Source organism: Trachypithecus francoisi, unplaced genomic scaffold, assembly GCF_009764315.1.
Source record: "Trachypithecus francoisi isolate TF-2019V2 unplaced genomic scaffold, Tfra_2.0 Lachesis_group6, whole genome shotgun sequence".
Classification (NCBI taxonomy): domain Eukaryota; kingdom Metazoa; phylum Chordata; class Mammalia; order Primates; family Cercopithecidae; genus Trachypithecus; species Trachypithecus francoisi.
The window spans coordinates 116330973-116354230 of record NW_022681471.1 but is presented as its reverse complement, the minus strand read 5'-3'; the positions used below and the strand labels follow the sequence as shown (position 1 = coordinate 116354230).

At 43.4% G+C, this 23258-nt stretch overlaps 1 pseudogene; it reads left to right on the top strand.

Moving 5' to 3' along the window:
* The first annotated feature begins 896 nt into the window (after positions 1–896).
* On the top strand, positions 897–21960 carry LOC117077827 (annotated as a pseudogene).
* The last annotated feature ends 1298 nt before the right edge of the window (positions 21961–23258 follow it).

The following is a 23258-nucleotide window of genomic DNA, read 5'->3' as shown; positions in this document are numbered from 1 at the left end:
GTGAAAAAATTGTCTTCCACTAAACCGGTCCCTGGTGCCAAAAAGGTTGGCAACTGCTGAACAAATGCATGCTTTATGGAAATTTCCTTAGTTTCTGCTTCGTGTTGTTTCTGTGTTCTAGGATCCCATCTAGGATACGGCATACCTACATTTAGTCATCTCGTTTCCTTGGGCTCCTCTTGATTGTGACAGTTCCTTGTTTTCATGACCTTGGCAGTTTCGAGATACACTGGTCAGGTATTTTGTAGAATCTCCCTTGACTGGGACCTTGACTGATGTTTTTCTCTTGATTAGATTGGGGTTGTGTGTTTGGGGGAGGAAGACCACAGAGGTTAAGTGCCATTCTGGTGGCATTTTAGGATGCAAAAATTGTCAGCTCATTCTATGAGGCCAGCATTATTCTGCTTGAATAAATTATATCAAGGACACCTACTATCAATATGACTTATCACTGGTGATGGTATCAATGTTTCTAGAGTCAACACTTATAAGTCTGTTTGGTGACCTGTGTCACATTCCAGCACCCAGAGAGACTGAGGTCTCTCAACCCAAGCAGAAAGGAACCCAAGCATTGAACCAGACACACTGTATGTACCTACTATGTGTTGGCTGCTGTATTTGGCAGTTTACATGAATGATCTCATTTTATCCCATAAGAGAGATGCCATTATCCTCTTTGTTCTACCCATGAGGAATATGAAGATCAGCAAGGTTAAGTACCTTGCCCGAGGTTGACCACCATAGCCTACTCTTATTATGGGCCACCATCTCTCTCAGTGCCCATCAGAAGGGCCAGTAGCTGAGGCGGGGCAGGCAGGTGTTAGTTGGACCCGCTCGGTGGTCAGCAGTGGTGGTGGTGGGGCTGGAGTAAGGAGCCTCTGGGCTCAGGTCACTGAATGGGGCTGTCAAAAGCAATGCTAGATCCTCTTAGGTAAGAACAGGGGCAAGCAGGTCTCAAGGCCAAGGTCTAGCTAGAGGAAGGATACACAGTGAGAGCAGGATGAAAAGTCAAGCCCACTTGACCCACCATCAGCTCAGCACTCCAAGTGGCCCTGCCTGAAAGCTGTTCCTGGGCAGGAAGAGCCTGGAGGCCTGAGCATTGGGAACAGAGGAGGCCTGCGGACCAGAAGCCAGGCAGAGTCTCATGCCCAGGCACGTTCTCCATCTCAGCTGGCCCCGCAAGCTCTCTTAAGCCGATTAGGTGCTTTTTTCTATTCTCTGTTTCTCTCTCAAAATAACTTTACTGAGGGATAGTTTGGATCCTATAATTCACCCTTTTCAAGTGTACAATTCAATAATGTTTTAGTAAATTTTCTAAGTTATGAAACCATCACCATAAATCAGTGTGAGAACACTTTCATCAGATCAATAGGATCCCTCATGCACACTTGTAGTTAACCCTCCTACTGCTCTCACACCCTGCCCCACCCCATCCATTCTCCAAGCAACCACGAACCTACTTTCTGCCTATAGATTTGTCTTTTCTGGATAACTCACATAAATGGAATCACACAATATGTGGTCTCTTGTGTCTGGTTTTTTTCACCGAGCATAACGTTTTTGAAGTTCATCTGTATCATAGCACGTATTCATAGTCATTCCTTTTTATTGGACTAGTATAGCACTGTATGGATAAAGCACATTTTGTTTATTCACTTATCAGTTGATGAACATTATATTTGCTCTGTCGCCCAGGCTGGAGTGCAGTGGCACGATCTCTGCTCACTGCAACCTCCACCACCCGGGTTCAAATGATTCTCTGCATCAACCTCCCAAGTAGCTGGGATTACAGGCATGTGCCACCACGCCCGGCTAATTTTTTTTGTATTTTTAGTAGAGATGGGGTTTCACCCTGTTGGCCAGGCTGGTCTTGAACTCCTGACCTCAAGTGATCCGCTTGCCTCGGCCTCTCAAAGTGCTGGGATTACAGGCGTGAGCCACCGCGCCCGGCCTGTTTCCGCTTTTTGACTGTTATAAAAACTGTCGCAAAGAACATTCAAGTGCAAGTATGTGTATGGGCATACGTTTTCATTCTCTTGTCCGACCCTCTCTCTTTAGCTTCCATTTCTTTTTTATTGGGTTTCTTCTACACTTTCTACTTTGAAGATTAACCTTCCTTTCTTCAGCTTCCTCACTGGCTTCCTGTTGTCTTCAGCATTAAACTCAAACCCCTTAGTGTGGTTGGAGAAGGTGCCTTCCTCGCCATTCAATCTCATCTCTTGCCACTCTCTTTTTGAAGTGAAGAGGTCTATCACTTACAGAATGGAGACACATTGAGATACAAATCTAGAAACATTTCTCAGATGTTCTAATGTTACTTATTGCCAGTCCCCCATATAAGTAATCTGCACTAATGATAAAATATTCTTGATTTGATATAGTAACTAAATGACCACTTGGTTTTTGTTTGTTTTTGTTTTTGAGATGGAGTCTCATTCTTGTTGCTCAGGCTGGAGTGTAGTGTCGCAATCTTGGCTCACTGCAACCTCCGCTCCCAGGTTCCAGCGATTCTCCTGCCTCAGCCTCCCGAGCAGTTGAGATTACAGGCACCCACCACCACGCCTGGCTAATTTTTGTATTTTTAGTAGAGACATGGTTTCACCATGTTGGCCTCAAACTCCTGACCTCAGGTGATCTGACCTCGGCCTCCCAAAGTGCTGGGATTACAGGAGTGAGCCACCGCACCTGGCCAGCCTTTTCTCATTTTTCTAATGGCTGGTTGTATTTTTCTTATTGATTTCTAACAACTTTAAAAACGCTTCTTGATACCAATACTTTGTTCTTTATTTGTGAAGCAGATGTCTTCTTCTAGTCTGTGACTTGATTTTCCACTTTCTTTCTGGCATCCATTTTCTTTTTTTTTTTTTTTTTTTTTTTTTTTTGAGACGGAGTCTCGGTCTGTCACCCGGGCTGGAGTGCAGTGGCCAGATCTCAGCTCACTGCAAGCTCCGCCTCCCAGGTTTACGCCATTCTCCTGCCTCAGCCTCCCGAGTAGCTGGGACTACAGACGCCCGCCACCTCGCCCGGCTAGCTTTTTTGTATTTTTTTTTAGTAGAGACGAGGTTTCACCGTGTTAGCCAGGATGGTCTCTATCTCCTGACCTCGTGATCCGCCCGTCTCGGCCTCCCAAAGTGCTGGGATTACAGGCTTGAGCCACCGCGCCCGGCCACCTGGCATCCATTTTCAAGCAGAAGTTTTAAATTGTTATTTGTCCTGTTTGTCAGTCTTTCTCTTTATAATTTGTGCTTTTTGTGTCTTGTCCACAAACAAATCCTTTTCACTCCTGGAAATATCAGAAAGATACAGTTGATCCTCATTATTCATAGATTTTGTATTTGCAAATTTGCCTACTTGCCAAAATCAGTATCTTCAGTGACCACATGCAAAGGTAGTGAAAAAATCTGAGTCACTCACATTCCCAGATGAGGTGGAACAAGGTGACACTCTGCCTTCTTGTCTCAGCTGTCAGACTGTAATCAAGTGTCCTTCTTGAGGCATATTTAGTGCCACATTTTTCACATTTTTGTGCTTTTTGTGGGTGACTTTGCTGTTTAAAATGGCTCCCAAGCATAGATGGAAGTGTTGCTGACACTCCCAAGCGCAAGGAAGCTGTGCTGTGCCTTACAGAGAAAACGCGTGTCAGAGAAGCTTCCTTCAAGCATGAGGGATGGCCCTGTTGGCCAGGAGTTTAGTGTTCAGGATCAGCAATACAATTAAATGAGATGTCTTTCAACAGAAACACACACAAAACAAGGTTCTGGATTGATAGGTTGATGAAAATGTCGTGACCAGAGGCTCAAGGAACCCTACCCTGTATTTCCCTTAAGAGCAATGGTTCAGTATTTGCTAATTCCGTGTTTACAGTGGGTTTATAGAACACAGCTATTGTGAATAATGAGAATCAACTGTATTCTCCAAAGGTTTTTTAAAAATTTTGCTTTTCAAGAGCATTTAGCTCATTCATCCACTAGAAATTATTTTAAGGTATGATGTGGGAGCACAGTTTATTGAACAGTTCATTCTTTCCCACTCGTTTGAAAGGCCCCCTCTGCCATACAGTAAGCTCATATCCACATGGGTCTGTTTTTAGGCCTTGTGATCCATTGGTCTCTTTGACTATCTTCTTGCTAATATTAAGGGAGGAAACCACCTCTCATATTGTCTTATGCCCAGTTTCTGCCTCCAAAGAAAGAAAAAGTAAAAACTAAAAGGCAGAAATGAAATCCACAAGCACACAGCCCGACGCCACGCCCTGGGCCTGGTAGTTAAAGATTGACCCCTGACCTAATCAATTATGTTATCTATAGATTACAGACATTGTATAGAAAAGCACTGTGAAAATCCCTATCCTATTTTCTTCTGATCTAATTGCTGGTGCATGCAGCCCTCAGTCACACCCCCTGCTTGCTCAATCGATCACAACCCTCTCACACACACCCTTCTAGAGTTGTGAGCCCTTAAAAGGGACAGGAATTGCTCACTCAGGGAGGTCGGCTCTTGAGACAGAAGTCTTGCCGATGCCCCTGGCCAAATAAACCGCTTCCTTCTTTAACTCCGTGTCTGATAATGGTCTTTTTTTTTTTTTTTTTAAGATGGGGTCTCACTCTGTCATCCGGCTGGAGTGCAGTGGCATGATCATGGCTCACTGCAGCCTCGGCCCTTCTAGGCTCAAGCAGTCCTCCCGCCTCAGCCTCTCAAGTAGCTAGGACTATAGGCACACGCCACCACACCCGGCTAACTTTTTTATTATTTGTAGAGACAAGGTCTCACAATGTTGCCCAGGCTGGCCTTAAACTCCTGGGCTCAAGTGGTCTTCCTGCCTCAGCCTCCCAAAGTGCTGGGATTATAGGCATGAGCCACCGTGCATGTCTATAATAGTCTTGATATCTGGTAGTATGAGCCCCACCCCCGTTATCTTTATTCTTTAACATTTTTTTTGGCCCTTTAGACCTTTGTATAGATTTTAGCATCAGTTTGTGAATTCTGTAAAATCATCTGTTGGATTTTGATGGGAACTGCATTAAATGTACAGGCTAATCTGGAGAAAGTTGCCACCTTTGCTATATTGAGTCTTCCTATCCGTGAAATGGTACATTTTTTCAATCATTTTAGTCTTCTTTAATGTCTTTCAGTGAAGAATTTATTATTATCCCTATAATCTTGTTTAAAAAACGTACTCCCTGATACATGGTGAGGTCACTGTTCTATTTGATATTTCTTCAATTCTTCTTGTCCTTTTTCCATAGAGTTCAGTTCTATTAGGATTTGATCGTGTCTTTTCTAGTCTTCAGTTACTTTATATGTATTTTTAAAATAATCTCTTTGGTTATCTGTGTGCATTTGGAGTTTCTGGAGGTATAATTGTATGTTTGTACTGTGTGCAGACTGTTGATTGAGTTGGATTAGTCACCAATGGGCTTTGTAATATTTTACTGTGAACTCATCATTAGCAGGATTTTTGTGTGTGTGTGTGAACATTCCATGATATTTGGGATGTGGTAGGAGCTTCAATTCAAAGAAGTTTTTTGTTTGCTTCTTCCTTGTGCCCCAGGAGTATCACTGCTTGATGAATAATTCTCACGGTACTTCTTAGTCTGGAGTTTCTGAACTATGTGGGTAGAGTAAAAGCAATGTGAATTGTGGTCTTGTGGTTTTGACTTCTCAGAGAGCTTTTATTATTTTCCCACCAAAAGCCCTGTGTCCTGTGGTCCCTCTTGTTTTTAAATCCTTCATTTATAGAATAGTTATTTGAGGGTCTCGGCTGTAGGCAAAGCTCTCCGGGCAATTCCCTAGCTCCCAGAGCCCCAAGTCTCATTTCCTGCCGCTGTGTGGGCGTTCATTCCCAAACTCCCAGGCTCTGCAGACAATGGCCCCCCATTAACTCAGGCACTCACCCTTCTGCAGCTTCATTTCCTTCTTTGTTTCTGGCACCTGGGGATTTGATTTTATTATTTGTGGGCCTAGCTCTACATTTAAAATAAATATGTTACATTTTACCTAGTATTTCTAAGTGATTATAGTAAAAGAATTTTCAGGTTGTCTGAGTCTACCATATTTGCTAGCAGTTGATAAGTAGACTTTTTGTATTCTTTGCTGTTTGTTAATAATCTTTAGGCTTCATATTTTTTCCCAATGACCAAATGTTCATAATATGCCATGTGCTTGAGTCATGCAACACAAATCATTTCCTGAGTCTCAATTTTTAAACCTTTGTAGGACTTATTTCTAAATTTCTGTATCTTTTTTTTACATAGACGGGATCATATATGTATTTTTTGAGGTGGGGGTCTGGCTATGTTGCCCAGGCTGGCCTTGAACTCCTGGACTCAAACGATCCTCCTGCCTTAGCCTCCCAAGTAGCTGGGATTACAGGCACGTGCCACCGTACCTGGCCTATACTTTGCTATTGTTGTTGTCATTTTTAAACAAGGGCATATTATTTTCCTTTATCCTTTTCCTCCCCCAACATCAGCGTGGCCCTCATCCTGCCTTCTCCCTCACCAGGGAAGCCATTTTAACCTGCTATATGGCCTTCTATATCTATATCTATATATCTATATATATTTGTTTTCTATTTCACTTGTTTCACCTTTTGCCATTGAGAACTCAAAATAAAATCCATACCCCCACTAACCAACTGAGTGGACCCCTCTTGGCCAAGGGCACCCCAGAAAGACCTTAATAGACCTTTATATATGTCATGCGCGCCCATGTGAAGAGACCACCAAACAGGCTTTGTGTGAGCGATAAAGCTTTTTAATCACCTGGGTGCAGTTGGGCTGAGTCCGAAAAGAGTCAGCGAAGGGAGATAAGGGTGGGGCCGTTTTATAGGATCTGGGTAGGTAAAGGAAAATTATAGTCAAAGGGAGGTTGTTCTCTGGCGGGCAGGAGTGGGGGTCACAAGGTGCTCAGTGGGGGAGCTTTTTGAGCCAGGATAAGCCAGGAAAACGAATTTCACAAGATAATATCATCGCTTAAGGCAAGGACCAGCCATTTTCACTTCTTTTGTGGTGGAATGTCATAGGTTAGGCGAGGCAGGGCATTTGCACTTCTTTTGTGATACTTCAGTTACTTCAGGCCATCTGGGCGTATACGTGCAAGTCACAGGGGATGCGATGGCTTGGCTTGGCTCAGAGGCCTGACTCTATATCTATATCTATATCTATATCTATATCTATATCTATATATGGAGAGAGAGAGAGAGAGAGAGTCTTGCTCTGTCGCCCAGGTTGGAGTGCAATGGCTTGATCTCAGCTCACTGCAACCTCTGCCTCCTGGGTTCAAGCAACTCTCCTGCCTCAGTCTCCCAAATAGCTGCGATTACAGGCGCCTACTACCATCTCTAGCTAATTTTTGCATTTTTAGTAGAGATGGGGTTTTGCCATGTTGACCAGGCTGCTCTCCAACTCCTGACCTCAGGTGATCCACCTGCCTTGGCCTCTCATGGACTCCTTACAGGCATGAGCCACTGCGCCTTGCCAGCCTTCCATGTTTTTATCCGTCTGCATATAAATCTATAGAGACTTACATATATCTTCATATATACATGTATTTACACCCCCAGGAATACATAATCAGGGTGGTTTTATTGTATGCTGTATGAAAATGGGATTATATTATACATGATTTTCTACATTCTGTTTTTCTTAACCAACGATCAATACCTAGCTGAATCCCTGCAAGTTATTACAATTGTTAAATCCGGTGTTTCTGAATACACGAATCATGAATGTACTGCTTGATGAGTTTCCACAGTGAATACACCCACGTAACCAGCACCCAGATCAAGACACAAAATATTACCAGTGCCCGAGAACTGCTACCTCTCCTAACATGCCTCCTCCTGTTGACCTCCCACCTCCTCAAGGGTATCCATCCTCCTGACTTGTAACAGCATCGATTTCTTTAGTCTGTTTTGTGCCTTATGTAAAAGAAACATTCAGTACATACTTTTTTGCACATTATATTCTTGACATTTATAATGTTGTTGCATGTAGTTGTGGCTTGTTCATTCTGGTTGCGGTATACTATCCCATTGTGTGACTATACCAAAACTTATTGATCTATTCGCCTTCTAATAGGCATTGGGGTTATTATGGCTAGTGTTGCCATGAACATTTTTGGTCATTAATTGGTTCTTTTTAATGACTGTATAGTATTCCTTGCAATGGAGGACCACCCTTTATTCAGACATCCTACTTTTATTAGGTGTTTACTTTGTTTTCTGTTCTTGACCACTAAAGCAAAGCTGCAATAAATATTGTTTTTTTTTTATTTTTTATTTTTTATTATACTTTAAGTTCTAGGGTACATGTGCATGACGTTTATATCATGTATAACTCCCCAATGCAATCCCTCTCTCCTCCCCCCTCCCATGATAGGCCCCAGTGTGTGATGTTCCCCTTCCCGAGTCAAAGTGATCTCATTGTTCAGTTCCCACCTATGAGTGAGAACATGCGGTGTTTGGTTTCTCTTCTTGTGATAGTTTGCTAAGAATGATGTTTCCAGCTGCATCCATGTCCCTACAAAGGACGCAAACTCATCCTTTTTTATGGCTGCATAGTATTCCATGGTGTATATGTGCCACATTTTCTTAATCCAGTCTGTCACAGATGGACATTTGGTTGATTCCAAGTCTTTGCTATTGTGAATAGTGCCGCAATAAACATACGTGTGCATGTGTCTTTGTAGTAGAGTAATTTATAATCCTTTGGGTATATACCCAGTAGTGGGATGGCTGGGTCATATGGTACATCTAGTTCTAGATCCTTGAGGAATCGCCATACTGTTTTCCATAATGGTTGAACTAGTTTACAATCCCACCAACAGTGTAAAAGTGTTCCTATTTCTCCACATCCTCTCCACACCTGTTGTTTCCTGACTTCTTAATGATTGCCATTCTAACTGGTGTGAGATGGTATCTCATTGTGGTTTTGATTTGCATTTCTCTGATGGCAGTGATGATGAGCATTTTTTCATGTGTCTGTTGGCTGTATGGATGTCTTCTTTTGAGAAATGTCTGTTCATATCCTTTCCCCACTTTTTGATGGGGTTGTTTGTTTTTTTCTTGTATATTTGTTTGAGTTCTTTGTAGATTCTGGATATTAGCCCTTTGTCAGATGAGTAGGTTGCAAAAATTTTTCCCATTCTGTAGGTTGCCTGTTCACTCTGATGGTAGTTTCTTTAGCTGTGCAAAAGCTCTTTAGTTTAATTAGATCCCATGTGTCAATTTTGCTTTTGCTGCCGTTGCTTTTGGTGTTTTAGACATGAAGTCCTTGCCCATGCCTATGTCCTGAATGGTACTACCTAATTTTCTTCTAGGGTTTTTATGGTATTAGGTCTAACATTTAAGTCTCTAATCCATCTTGAATTAATTTTCGTATAAGGGGTAAGGAAAGGATCCAGTTTCAGCTTTCTACTTATGGCTAGCCAATTTTCCCAGCACCATTTATTAAATAGGGAATCCTTTCCCCATTTCTTGTTTCTCTCAGGTTTGTCAAAGATCAGATGGCTGTAGATGTGTGGTATTATTTCTGAGGACTCTGTTCTGTTCCATTGGTCTATATCTCTGTTGTGGTACCAGTACCATGCTGTTTTGGTTACTGTAGCCTTGTAGTATAGTTTGAAGTCAGGTAGCGTGACGCCTCCAGCTTTGTCCTTTTGACTTAGGATTGTCTTGGCAATGCGGGCTCTTTTTTGGTTCCATATGAACTTTAAAGCAGTTTTTTCCAATTCTGTGAAGAAAGTCATTGGTAGCTTGATGGGGATGGCATTGAATCTATAAATCACCTTGGGCAGTATGGCCATTTTCACGATATTGATTCTTCCTATCCATGAGCATGGTATGTTCTTCCATTTGTTTGTGTCCTCTTTGATTTCACTGAGCAGTGGTTTGTAGTTCTCCTTGAAGAGGTCCTTTACATCCCTTGTAAGCTGGATTCCTAGGTATTTTATTCTCTTTGAAGCAATTGTGAATGGAAGTTCATTCCTGATTTGGCTCTCTGCTTGTCTGTTACTGGTGTATAAGAATGCTTGTGATTTTTGCACATTAATTTTGTATCCTGAGACTTTGCTGAAGTTGCTTATCAGCTTAAGGAGATTTTGGGCTGAGACGATGGGTTTTTCTAAATATACAATCATGTCATCTGCAAACAGGGACAATTTGACTTCTTCTTTTCCTAACTGGATACCCTTGATTTCTTTCTCTTGCCTGATTGCCCTAGCCAGAACTTCCAACACTATGTTGAATAGGAGTGGTGAGAGAGGGCATCCCTGTCTTGTGCCAGTTTTCAAAGGGAATTTTTCCAGTTTTTGCCCATTCAGTATGATATTAGCTGTGGGTTTGTCATAAATAGCTCTTATTATTTTGAGGTACGTTCCATCAATACCAAATTTATTGAGCGTTTTTAGCATAAGGGCTGTTGAATTTTGTCAAAAGCCTTTTCTGCATCTATTGAGATAATCATGTGTTTTGTCTTTGGTTCTGTTTATATGCTGGATTACGTTTATTGATTTGCGAATGTTGAACCAGCCTTGCATCCCAGGGATGAAGCCCACTTGATCATGGTGGATAAGCTTTTTGATGTGCTGCTGAATCCGTTTGCCAGTATTTTATTGAGGATTTTTGCATCGATGTTCATCAGGATATTGGTCTAAAATTCTCTTTTTTTGTTGTGTCTCTGCCAGGCTTTGGTATCAGGATGATGTTGGCCTCATAAAAAGAGTTAGGGAGGATTCCCTCTTTTTCTATTGATTGAATAGTTTCAGAAGGAATGGTACCAGCTCCTCCTTGTACCTCTGGTAGAATTCAGCTGTGAATCCATCTGGTCCTGGACTTTTTTTGGTGGTAGGCTATTAATTGTTGCCTCAATTTCAGAGCCTGCTATTGGTCTATTCAGGGATTCAACTTCTTCCTGGTTTAGTCTTGGAGTGTAAGTGTCCAGGAAATTATCCATTTCTTCTAGATTTTCTAGTTGATTTGCGTAGAGGCATTTATAGTATTCTCTGATGGTTGTTTGTATTTCTGTGGGGTCGGTGGTGATATCCCCTTTATCATTTTTTATTGCGTCTATTTGATTCTTCTCTCTTTTCTTCTTTATTAGTCTAGCTAGCGTCTGTCAATTGTTTATCTTTTCAAAAACCAACTCCTGGATTCATTGATTTTTGGAGGGTTTTTTGTGTCTCTATCTCCTTCAGTTCTGCTCTGATCTTAGTTATTTCTTGCCTTCTGCTAGCTTTTGAATGTGTTTGCTCTTGCCTCTCTAGTTCTTTTAATTGTGATGTAGAGTGTCAATTTTAGATCTTTCCTGCTTTCTCTTGTGGGCATTTAGTGCTATAAATTTCCCTCTACACACTGCTTTAAATGTGTCCCAGAGATTCTGGTATGTTGTATCTTTGTTCTCATTGGTTTCAAAGAACATCTTTATTTCTGCTTTCATTTCGTTATGTACCCAGTAGTCATTCAGGAGCAGGTTGTTCAGTTTCCATGTAGTTGAGCGGTTTGGATTGAGTTTCTTAGTCCTGAGTTCTAGTTTGATTGCACTGTGGTCTGAGAGACAGTTTGTTATAATTTCTGTTCTTGTACATTTGCTGAGGAGTGCTTTACTTCCAATTATGTGGTCAATTTTGGAATAAGTGCGATGTGGTGCTGAGAAGAATGTATATTCTGTTGATTTGGGGTGGAGAGTTCTATAGATGTCTATTAGGTCCGCTTGGTGCAGAGATGAGTTCAATTCCTGGATATCCTTGTTAACTTTCTGTCTCGTTGATCTGTCTAATGTTGACAGTGGAGTGTTGAAGTCTCCCATTATTATTGTATGGGAGTCTAAGTCTCTTTGTAGGTCTCTAAGGACTTGCTTTATGAATCTGGGTGCTCCTGTATTGGGTGCATATATATTTAGGAGAGTTAGCTCTTCCTGTTGAATTGATCCCTTTACCATTATGTAATGGCCTTCTTTGTCTCTTTTGATCTTTGATGGTTTAAAGTCTGTTTTATCAGAGACTAGGATTGCAACCCCTGCTTTTTTTTGTTCTCCATTTGCTTGGTAGATCTTCCTCCATCCCTTTATTTTGAGCCTATGTATGTCTCTGCATGTGAGATGGGTCTCCTGAATACAGCAGACTGATGGGTCTTGACTCTTTATCCAGTTTGCCAGTCTGTGTCTTTTAATTGGAGCATTTAGTCCATTGACATTTAAGGTTAATATTGTTATGTGTGAACTTGATCCTGTCATTATGATATTAACTGGTTATTTTGCTCGTTAGTTGATGCAGTTTCTTCCTAGCCTCGATGGTCTTTACATTTTGGCATGTTTTTGCAATGGCTGGTACCGGTTGTTCCTTTCCATGTTTAGGGCTTCCTTCAGGGTCTCTTGTAAGGCAGGCCTGGTGGTGACAAAATCTCTAAGCATTTGCTTATCTGTAAAGGATTTTATTTCTCCTTCACTGATGAAGCTTAGTTTGGCTGGATATGAAATTCTGGGTTGAAAATTCTTTTCTTTAAGAACGTTGAATATTGGCCCCCACTCTCTTCTGGCTTGTAGAGTTTCTGCCGAGAGGTCTGCTGTTAGTCTGATGGGCTTCCCTTTGTGGGTAACCCGACCTTTCTCTCTGGCTGCCCTTAAGATTTTTTCCTTCATTTCAACTTTGGTGAATCTGGCAATTATGTGTCTTGGAGTTGCTCTTCTGGAGGAGTATCTTTGTGGCGTTCTCTGTATTTCCTGAATTTGAATGTTGGCCTGCCCTACTAGGTTGGGGAAGTTCTCCTGGATGATATCCTGAAGAGTGTTTTCCAACTTGGTTCCATTTTCCCCCTCACTTTCAGGCACCCCAATCAGACGTAGATTTGGTCTTTTTACATAATCCCATACTTCTTGCAGGCTTTGTTCATTTCTTTTTCTTCTTTTTTCTTTTGGTTTCTCTTCTCGCTTCATTTCATTCATTTGATCCTCAATCGCTGATACTCTTTCTTCAGTTGATCGAGTCGGTTACTGAAGCTTGTGCATTTGTCACGTATTTCTCGTGTCATGGTTTTCATCTCTGTCATTTCGTTTATGATCTTCTCTGCATTAATTAGTCTAGCTGTCATTCTTCCACTTTTTTTTCAAGATTTTTAGTTTCTTTGCGCTGGGTATTAATTCCTCCTCCTTTAGCTCTGAGAGGTTTGATGGACTGAAGCCTTCTTCTCTCTCTCGTCAAAGTCATTCTCTGACCAGCTTTGATCCGTTGCTGGCGATGGGCTGCGCTCCTTTGCAGGGGGATGCCTCTTATTTTTTGAATTTCCAGCTTTTCTGCCCTGCTTCTTCCCCATCTTTGTGGTTTTATCTGTCTCTGGACTTTGATGATGGTGACGTACTGATGGGGTTTTGGTATAGGTGTCCTTCCTGTTTGATAGTTTTCCGTCTGACAGTCAGAAGGACTGTCTGTTGGTCTGTTAGAGATTGCTTGAGGTCCACTCCAGACCCTGTTTGCCTGGGTATCAGCAGCAGAGGTTGCCGAAGACAGAATATTGCTGAACAGCGAGTGTACCTGTCTGATTCTTTCTTTGGAAGTTTCCTCTCAGGGGTGATGCCACCCTGTGAGGTGTGGGTATCAGACTGCCCCTAGTGGGGGATGTCTCCCAGCTAGGCTACTCAGGGGTCAGGGACCCACCTGAGCAGGCAGTCTGTCCGTTCTCAGATCTCAACCTCCGCGTTAGAGATCCACGGCTCTCCCCAAAGCTGTCAGACAGAGTCGTTCGGGTCTGCAGCGCCCCCGCTCTTTCCCTAATGGACTGCAGCTGTGCGCTGTCCGCAGAGGTAGAGTCTACAGAGACAGGCAGGCTTCCTTGAGCTGCTGTGAGCTCCACCCAGTTCGAGCTTCCCAGTGGCTTTGTTTACCTACTTAAGCCTCAGCAATGGCGGGCGCCCCTCCCCCAGCCTCGCTGCTGCCTTGCGGATAGATCGCCGCAGACGGCTGTGTTAGCAGTGAGGGAGGCTCCGTGGGCGTGAGACCCTCCCGGCCAGGTGGGATATATTCTCCTGGTGTGCCTGTTTCCTTAAAGCGCAGTATTGGGGTGGGAGTTACCCGATTTTCCAGGTGTTGTGTGTCTCAGTTCCCCTGGCTAGAAAAGGATTTCCTTCCCCCTTGCGCTTCCAGGTGAGGCGATGCCTCGCCCTGCTTCAGCTCACGCTGGTCAGCTGCAGCAGCTGCCCCGCACCGATTGTCCGGCACTCCCTAGAGAGATGACCCCAGTACCTCAGTTGAAAATGCAGAAATCACCAGTCTTCTGTGTCGCTCGCGCTGGGAGTTGGAGACTGGAGCTGTTCCTATTCGGCCATCTTGCTCCGCCCCCATGCAATAAATATTGTATATATATCCCTATGTAGAGATACTAATCTATCTCTACTAATGGAATAATGTATTAGTCCATTTTCACGCTGCTGATAAAGACATACCCGAGACTGGGTAATTTATAAGGAAAAAGAGGTTTAATGGAGTCACAGTTCCATGTGACTGGTGAGGCCTCACAATCATGGCAGAAGGCAAAAGGCACATCTCACAGGTGGCAGACAAGAGAAGAGAACTTGGGCAGGGAGACTCCCCTTTATTAAACCATCAGATCTCGTGAGACTTGTTCACTACCACAAGAACAGCATGGAAAGACCCGCCCCCATGATTCAATTCCTCCCACAACATGTGGGAATTGTGGGAGCTATAATTCAAGATGAGATTTGAGTGGGGACACAGCCAAACCATATCAACAGATTGCAGGAAGTCAAATTGCTGGTTAGTATAGTAATTGCCTTTTAAAGTAATGCTGTTGCTTGCTTTTAAACAAAACAAAACAAAACAAAACCCTGTGACAATGCCATTACTGTCAGCAATGCCTGAAAATTCCCCTTTCCCTCATCTCTGCCAGCATTGGATGTTAGGGTTCTTTCTGTGTTTTGTGAATCTCATGAGGATAAAATGGTATCTCATTAGCATGATATATTCCCTGACCACTAGACAATTTAAGCACCTTTTCATGTGTTTGGACTTGTTCTTCACATTTTTTGCTCATTTTTTTCTTTTGGTCTATACATCTTTTTCTCATCATTTGTAAGTTTTTTTTTTTTTTTTTTTTTTTTTTTTTTTTTTTTTTTTTTTTGAGACGGAGTCTCCCTCTGTCGCCCAGGCTGGAGTGCAGTGGCCGGATCTCAGCTCACTGCAAGCTCCGCCTCCCGGGTTTACGCCATTCTCTCGCCTCAGCCTCCCGAGTAGCTGGGACTACAGGCGCCCGCCATCTCGCCCAGCTAATTTTTTGTATATTTTAGTAGAGACGGGGTTTCACCGTGTTAGCCAGGATGGTCTCGATCTCCTGACCTCGTGATCCGCCCATCTCGGCCTCCCAAAGTGCTGGGATTACAGGCTTGAGCCACCGCGCCCGGCCTGTAAGATATTTTTGTATGCTGTAGAAATTAACCCTTTAGGCCAGGCACAGCAGCTCACGCCTGTAATCCCAGCGCTTTGGGAGGCCGAGGTGGGTAGGTCACGACATCAGGAGATCAAGACCATTCTGGCCAACATGGTGAAACCCCGTCTCAACTAAAAATACAACAATTAGCTGGGCATGGTGGTGTGTGTCTGTTATCCCAGTTACTCAGGAGGCTGAGGCAGGAGAATTGCTTGAACCTGGGAGGTGGAGATTCTAGTAAGCCAAGATTGTACCACTGCAGTCCAGCCTGGGTGACAGAAAGAGATTCCATCTCAAAAAAAAAAAAAAAAAAAAAAAGAAATTAACCCTTTATTGTATTATACATTTTTGTCCATATCTATTGTTTGTCTGTTGACTTTGTTCATGTTACCTTTTGCCATTGAGAACTCAAAATCCATGCCCCCACTAGCCAACTGAGTGGAACCCCTCTTGGCCAAGGGCACCCCAGAAAGACCTTCAAAACTGTGTTCCCTGCCATGAGAGATGGGAGGTTGGAAACATCTTGTTATACCATCTCCCTTTGCAGTTTAGGCACAACAGCAAACCAGAATTAATGCTGAGATAGAGGTCATAAGATTGATGGAAGGGACTCTCTGTGGCAATAAGATAGCAAATTATAAACAAGACCTAAAGCCATGCCAGGCAAGGGTTAAGTCACACGCTCCTATACTTAAAGAATCAACTATGGGCCAGCGCGGTGGCTCACACCTGTAATCCCAGCACTTTGGAAGGCCGAGGCGGGAGGATCACCTGAGGTTGGGAGTTTGAGACCAGCCTGACCAACATGGAGAAACCCCGTGTCTACTAAAAATACAAAAAAATTCGCTGGGCGTGGTGGCCTGCGCCTGTAATCCCAGCTACTGGGAGGCTGAGGCAGGAGAATCGCTTGAACCCTGGAGGCGGAGGTTGCAGTGAACCGAGATCGAGCCATTGCACTCCAGCCTGAGCAACAAGAGCGCAACTCTGTGTAAAAAAAAAAAAAAAAAAAGGAATCAACTATGTTCTAATTGCCACAAGGATTTTTCTTTTCCTTTTTATTCTAGCAACTAAACAAGCACGGTTTTGAGATAAGCAATGTTGATGCAATTGCAGCTCACCCACCACCAAACACTAAGTGAACCCCCAACCCTCTGTTCTACCAGCCATCACTACAGTTTTGATAGGACCTAATTGTTATCCATTTAAATGTTAAGTCTCCACCCCAAAGTGAACATGGGATGTAACCCGTTCAGCATAAATCTTTGTTCTCCACTCCCTCGAAGTGTCTGCTGGAGGTTACACTTCCCAGCCTGTAGGATAGCCAGCCTGCAGGCTATATAACACTCTATAAGAATAAAGTCTCCTTTCCTATCTGGGCATGGAGGTTCATGCCTGTAATCCCAGCACTTTGGAAGGCCAAGGCGGGTGGATCACCTGAGGTCAGGAGTTCGAGATCAGTCTGGCCAACATGGTGAAACCCTGTCTCTACTAAAAATACAAAAATTAGCTGGGCATAGTAGCACATGCCTATAATCCCAGCTACCCGGGAGGCTGAGACAGAAGAATCGTTTGAACCCAGGAGGTGGAGGTTGCAGTGAGCCGAGATCACACAAGGAAAGGAAAGGAGAGGAGAAAGGGAAGGAGAGAAGAAAGGGAAGGAGAGGAGAAAGGGAAGGAGAAAGGGAAGGAAAAGGGGAAGGGAAGGAATACAGACAGACATGAGGCCAGGCAAACTTTTTCCAGACAAGGTTGATTAAGACATGCCCAGAAAGGTTGGGCATAAGGGAGACAGTGCAGAAGAAAAAACTTCTCCAGCTGCCTCTGAGGAGAGTGCACTGTGGTGTCTTAAGGAGGGCGATATATATAATTCATGAGTTTAGGGGAGTGTCTACACGTGCAGGGTGGACTTCAGGAAGCACAGGTGTAGTAAGGGGTTATGCTAACACATACATCACACGATCAGAAAATGGCAGATCAGCCCCTCCTTGGGCGGGAGGTTTAGTAAAGATCTTGTGCACATGTGGGTGATAGGGTTAACTCCTTTGAGTGAGATTTATGTTGGGGTATTGCTTATTTCAGGTTTTCAAGGTCCTACGATCAGCGGGTAAGGAGTCTTAAGATTTACTGGGAGTTGCCGTTTATCTTAGTTTCTTCAAACAGCTTGCAAGGTCTGGTCAGTATGCATGGAAAAATACATTAGTGGGCGTGGGCCAAGTCCTGTCCCTATGGCCTCATAGGGACTTCTTCAAAAAAGCCTATTTACTGTTGTATCTGGTATCCGGTCTCCTTACCAAATATTGTTATTCTAAAAGTTTTTTAATAGAATTGTTACAGTAGGTAGTTAGTCAGACATAAACAGGACAAGAGAGCACCCCTCCCCTTCCCCGCCAACCACCACCAGGAATGTCAGATGTCAGGTGACCATCAGGTGATGGTCAGTCGGTTAACTGTCTCTCTAAAATAATAATTGGTCACAGCCAGCACCAGGGAAAAGCAGTTTCCCAATAGATAAAAACACCTGAAACTGATGATCAGCAGCTTCCCTATAAGAGCTCAGGAAATGGGCGAGTGGGCTGGAGCATGTGCATTAAGGGGCAAAAATGGAGGAGTTTAAGTGGTATATGACCTTCCGGGGGGCATTCTATTGGTAAAGGGAAGAACGCCTCAGGTGAGCATGCGTACACCGCCAATAAACACACTGCGCATGCTCACCGCCCAATTGCTGGCAGGCCACCGCACATGTGGGCAGCCCCGCTGAGGGAAGAATCAAGGGAAAAAGGATGCAAGATGTGAGAAATAGGCCAGCATATACAACCCCAAGTCCAAGGTGAAATGAGGCACTGGACGGCCAAGACGCGCCCTTGGCACTCTTCCAAGTGTACGTTACTTTCTTTTCATTCCTGCCCTAAAGCCTTTATTATTATTATTATTGAGACAGGGTCTCACTCTGTTGCCCAGGTTGGAGTGCACTGGTGAAATCTCGGCTCATTGCAGCCTCTGCCTCCTGGGTTCAAGCAATTCTTGTGCCTCAACCTTTCGAGTAGCTGAGATTACAGGCACACACTACCACACCCAGCTAATTTTTGTATTTTCGTGGAGACAGAGTTCTGCCATGTTGCCCAAGCTGCTCTCAAACTCCTGGACTCAAATGATCTGCCCACCTTGGCCTCCCAAAGTGCTGGGATTACAGGCGTCAGTCACTGCGCCCAGCTGGCTCTAAAGCTTTTTAATAAACTCACTCCTGCTCTGAAACTTGCCTCGGTCCCTTTTTCTGCCTTATGCCCCTCGGTTGAATTATTTCTTCTGAGGAGCCAAGAATTGAGGTTGCTGCAGAACCATATGGATTCACTGCCAGTAACGGGGTCTCTTGGGTTTTCAAGGTAGACAATTATAGCATCAGCAAATGGAATTCATTTATATCTCTTCTTTTAGGGTTGCCAGCTTTAGCAAACAAAAATACAGAATGCCCAGCTAAATATGAATCTCAGATAAATAAGGAATAATTTTTTAATATAAGTATGTCCCAAGTACTGTATGGCACATACTTATATTAAAAAGTGATTCATGATTCATTTGAAATTCAAATTTACCTGGGTGTTCTGTATTTTATCTAACAACCCTCTTTCTTTCCCAGTGAGGATGCCTGCTGCTTTATTTTCTTTTTATGTTGCATTTGCTGAAACCTCTAAGACTGGTTCTCATTCTGGACTACACATTAGCATCAGCCAGGAAGCTTTAAAAAAACAAAACAAACAAACAAACAAAAAAAACCCTCCAATGGCAGGCCCTTAGACTCAGAGATTTAATTGGTGTGTATATATACATATATTTAAAAGTGTCCCAGATGATTCTAATGTGCATCTGGGGTTGAGAACCGCTGCCTTAAAACAATGTTAAATAATAATGTTAGTAAGCATCAAGAATCTTGTTCTTGATTTTAATGAAATATTTCCAGTGTTTTGACATTTAAAATAACACTTGTTGGTTTTTAGTAAATATCCTTAGTTTTGTTTACATAGTTTCCATCTAGCCCTGTTTAAGTTTTGATTAGGAATGGTTGCTTTTAGCACCTATTAATATGATTATGTGGTTTTGAGAAAAGAAAAATAGAACAGTCTGGGCTATGTGAGGTCTGTAGGCCAGAAAGACATGAATATGGGACTTTCATTCCTCCCTGCTCCCCCTCTCCCCATGCCTGGGGTCAATTGTTTAAAGTCATTTTGTTCCCAACCAGCTGTCTCACCCTTTGCCTTCTTGTTCCTAGAAATTGGGTTGGTTTGTTTTTTCTTTTTTTTGAGACGGAGTCTCGCTCTGTTGCCCAGGCTGTAGTGCAGTGGCACATCGCAGCTCACTGCAAGCTCCGCCTCCCGGGTTCACACCATTCTCCTGCTTCAGCCTCCCGAGTAGCTGGGACTACAGGCGCCTGCCACCACACCCGGCTAATTTTTTTTGTATTTTTAGTAGACATGGGCTTTCACCATGTTAGCCAGGATGGTCTCGATCTCCTGACCTTGTGATCTGCCCGCCTCGGCCTCCCAAAGTGCTGGGATTACAGGCGTGAGCCACCACGCCTGGCCCTGGTTTGTTTTTTGAGATGGGGTCTCTCTCTTTCACCCAGGCTGGAGTGCAGTGGCTTCATCTCAGCTCACTGCAGCCTCTACCGCTCAGGCTCAAGCGATCCTCCTGCCTCAGCCTCCCGAGTAGCTGGGACCACAAGAGCACACGACCATGCCCAGCTAATTTTTTAATTTTTTGTAGAGACAGGGGTCTCCCTTGTTGCCCAGGCTGATCTTGAACTCCTGGGCTCAAGCGATTCACCTGCCTTGGCTTCCCAAAGTGTTGGGATTACAGGCATGAGCCACTGCCTGGCCTGGAATTTATATAATACAAAGAACAATGTATGTAGCCCGTCAGTAGTTTGTTATTTTAATGTAAATTCTTGGTAAACAACTCAGGAACTGCCTCTTCCTTTCCTTTAAACATCCACTCGCAACTGCCACTAATCCAGAGTGTATATTCAGGGCAACTTGAATCTATTCTCTTGAGGACTAATCTCCAACCTTTTTTCCCTCTTGCCCAAATTCCTGTCTAAGGGACCTGGGAAGTTACCCCATAACATCACAAACCGTATAACATCACAAACCCTAACATCTCATCAGTTGAATTTTATTTAACTCTGTATAACGTGTTACTTTCCAACCTGACTGGCGTAACACCACCCGACAGAGAAGAAAATGAAGATATTGCTAGTGAAATGGTGGGAGCAGCAGCTATGGAGCTGCTGGAGGAGAGAGAAACGTTGCTGCGTGGTTAGAAAAAATATTTGGGCCAGGCTTGGTGGTTCACGCCTGTAATCCCAGCACTTTGGGAGGCTGAGGCAGGTGGATCACAAGGTCAGGAGTTCAAGACCAGCCTGGCCGATATGGTGAAACCTCATCTCTAATAAAAATATAAAAATTAGCCAGGCGTGGTGAGGGGCGCCTGTAATCCCAGCTACTTGGAGGCTGAGGCAGGAGAATCGCTTGAACCCAGGAGATGGAGGTTGCTTTGAGCTGAGATCACACCACTGCACTCCAGCCTGGGCAACAGAGTGAGACTCTGTCTCAAAAAATATATATATATAAAAAAAAATATATATATATATTTGGAGATCATCCCATTCCACAGTATGAGGTGAACCCACGGACCACAGAGATTTTACATCACCTTTCGGAACGCAACAGGGTCTGCGACAGAGATGTCTACCTGGTAATAGAGGACTTGAAGCAGAAAGCAAGTGAATACAAGTCAGAAGCCAAGTATCTCAAAGACCTTCTCACGGAGAGTGCGAATTTTTCCCCTGCCAGTCTCTCTAGCACTGTTCCAGGTATCTGAATGCTTTGGTTGGCAGTGCTGTAGCCCTTGAAACAAAGGATGCCTCACTAACTAGTTTTATCCCTACAGTGAATGATCTGACCTCTGATCTCTTTCATACCAAATCCAAAAGTGAAACAAAGGATGCCTCACTAACTAGTTTTATCCCTACAGTGAATGATCTGACCTCTGATCTCTTTCATACCAAATCCAAAAGTGAAGAAATCAAGATTGAATGGAAAAACTTGAAGAAAAATCTAACTGCAACTTTAGTGTTAGAAAAATGTCTACAAGAGGATCTCAAGAAAGCAGAGTTGCATCTGTCTACAGAAAGGGCCAAAGTTGATCATCGTCGTCAGAACATGGACTTTCTAAAACCAAAGTCAGAGGAATTCAGACTTGGAATCAAAGCAGCAGAGGAGCGACTTTCAACCAGAGGCGCAGATGCTTCTCTGTCTCATCAGTCCCTAGTAGCACTGTCAGAGAAACTGGCAAAATGAAAACAACAGACTGTACCTTTGAAGAAAAAATTGGAGTCCTAGTTAGACTTCATGCCGAATCCATCTCTTGCTCAAGTGAAAATTGAAGCAGCAAAGCGAGAATTAGATAGCATCGAAGCTGAACTTACAAGAAGAGTAGACATGATAGAACTGTGACAAGAGCCAAATAAACAGCCTTTTCCCTAAGAAAGTAAATTGAATAGGACTTTACAGAGTTCTTTTTCCTCTTGGCATTTCTTAATAACAAAATTTTCTGTTTCTTAGATTACAGGATGTCATGATTGATAGAATATGGTTTCTAACTGTGTATTGCATTTTTGTGCCCAAATACATCGTTTTCATTAAAAAAATTAAAATATCTTACCCCAAAATATGTTTTTTTTGCCATATTTTGAAATGGCCCTGCAAAGCCATCTTTGGTGGGGGAAGTTTGCATCTGTAAAGAATCCCCATTAATATAACTAGATCTTCCCCTTCCAGGCCCTCCCAATCCCGAAGAGATAAACTGAGAGTCTGGCACCTTTTAAAGGTCTGAATAGGAAACATTTGCCATCTATTGTCTCTAAGGACATTCATCTGTGACACTTCCTATCAACCTTGGTCTCTACAATCCCTTATCTTAACCCAGACACTCCTTTCTATTGATACCAGGTCTTTTTTTTTTTTTTTTTTTTTTGAGACGGAATCTTGCTCTGCCCCCGAGCTGGAGTGCAGTGGCCAGCTCTCAGCTCACTGCAAGCTCCGCCTCCCGGGTTTACGCCATTCTCCTGCCTCAGCGTCCCAAGTAGCTGGGACTACAGGCGCTCGCCCGGCTAGTTTTTGTTTTTAGTAGAGACGGGGTTTCACCGTGTTAGCCAGGATGGTCTCGATCTCCTGACCTTGTGATCCGCCCGTCTCGGCCTCCCAAAGTGCTAGGATTACAGGCTTGAGCCACCGCGCCCGGCTGATACCAGGTCTTTAGATAATAATTTTACTCTCAACCAATTGCCAATGAGAAAATATTTGAACCCACCTGTGACTTGAAAGCCCCCACTTAGAGTTGTCCCACCCTTCCAGATCCAACCAATGTATATCTCACATGTACTGATTGATGTATTATGTCTCCCGAAAACATATAAAACTAAGCTGTAACCCAGCCACCTTGGGCACATGTTCTCAGGACCTCTTGAGACTGTGCCTCAGGCCATGGCCACTCATATTTGGCTCAGAACAAACCTCTTTAAATATTTTATAGCGTTTCACTCTTTTTGTCTACAGTCCTGGGTTGCAGTCCTTATATTTGGCCCAAATAAACTCTACTCAGATGAATTTTGCCTCAGATGCTGGGCACAGTGGCTCACGCCTGTAATCCCAACACTTTGGGAGGCTGAGGCAGGAGGATCACTTGAGCCCAGGAGTTTGAGACCAACCTGGGCAACATAGTGAGACCCCATTTCCAAAACGAATAAAAGAAGTATTAAAAAATGTGC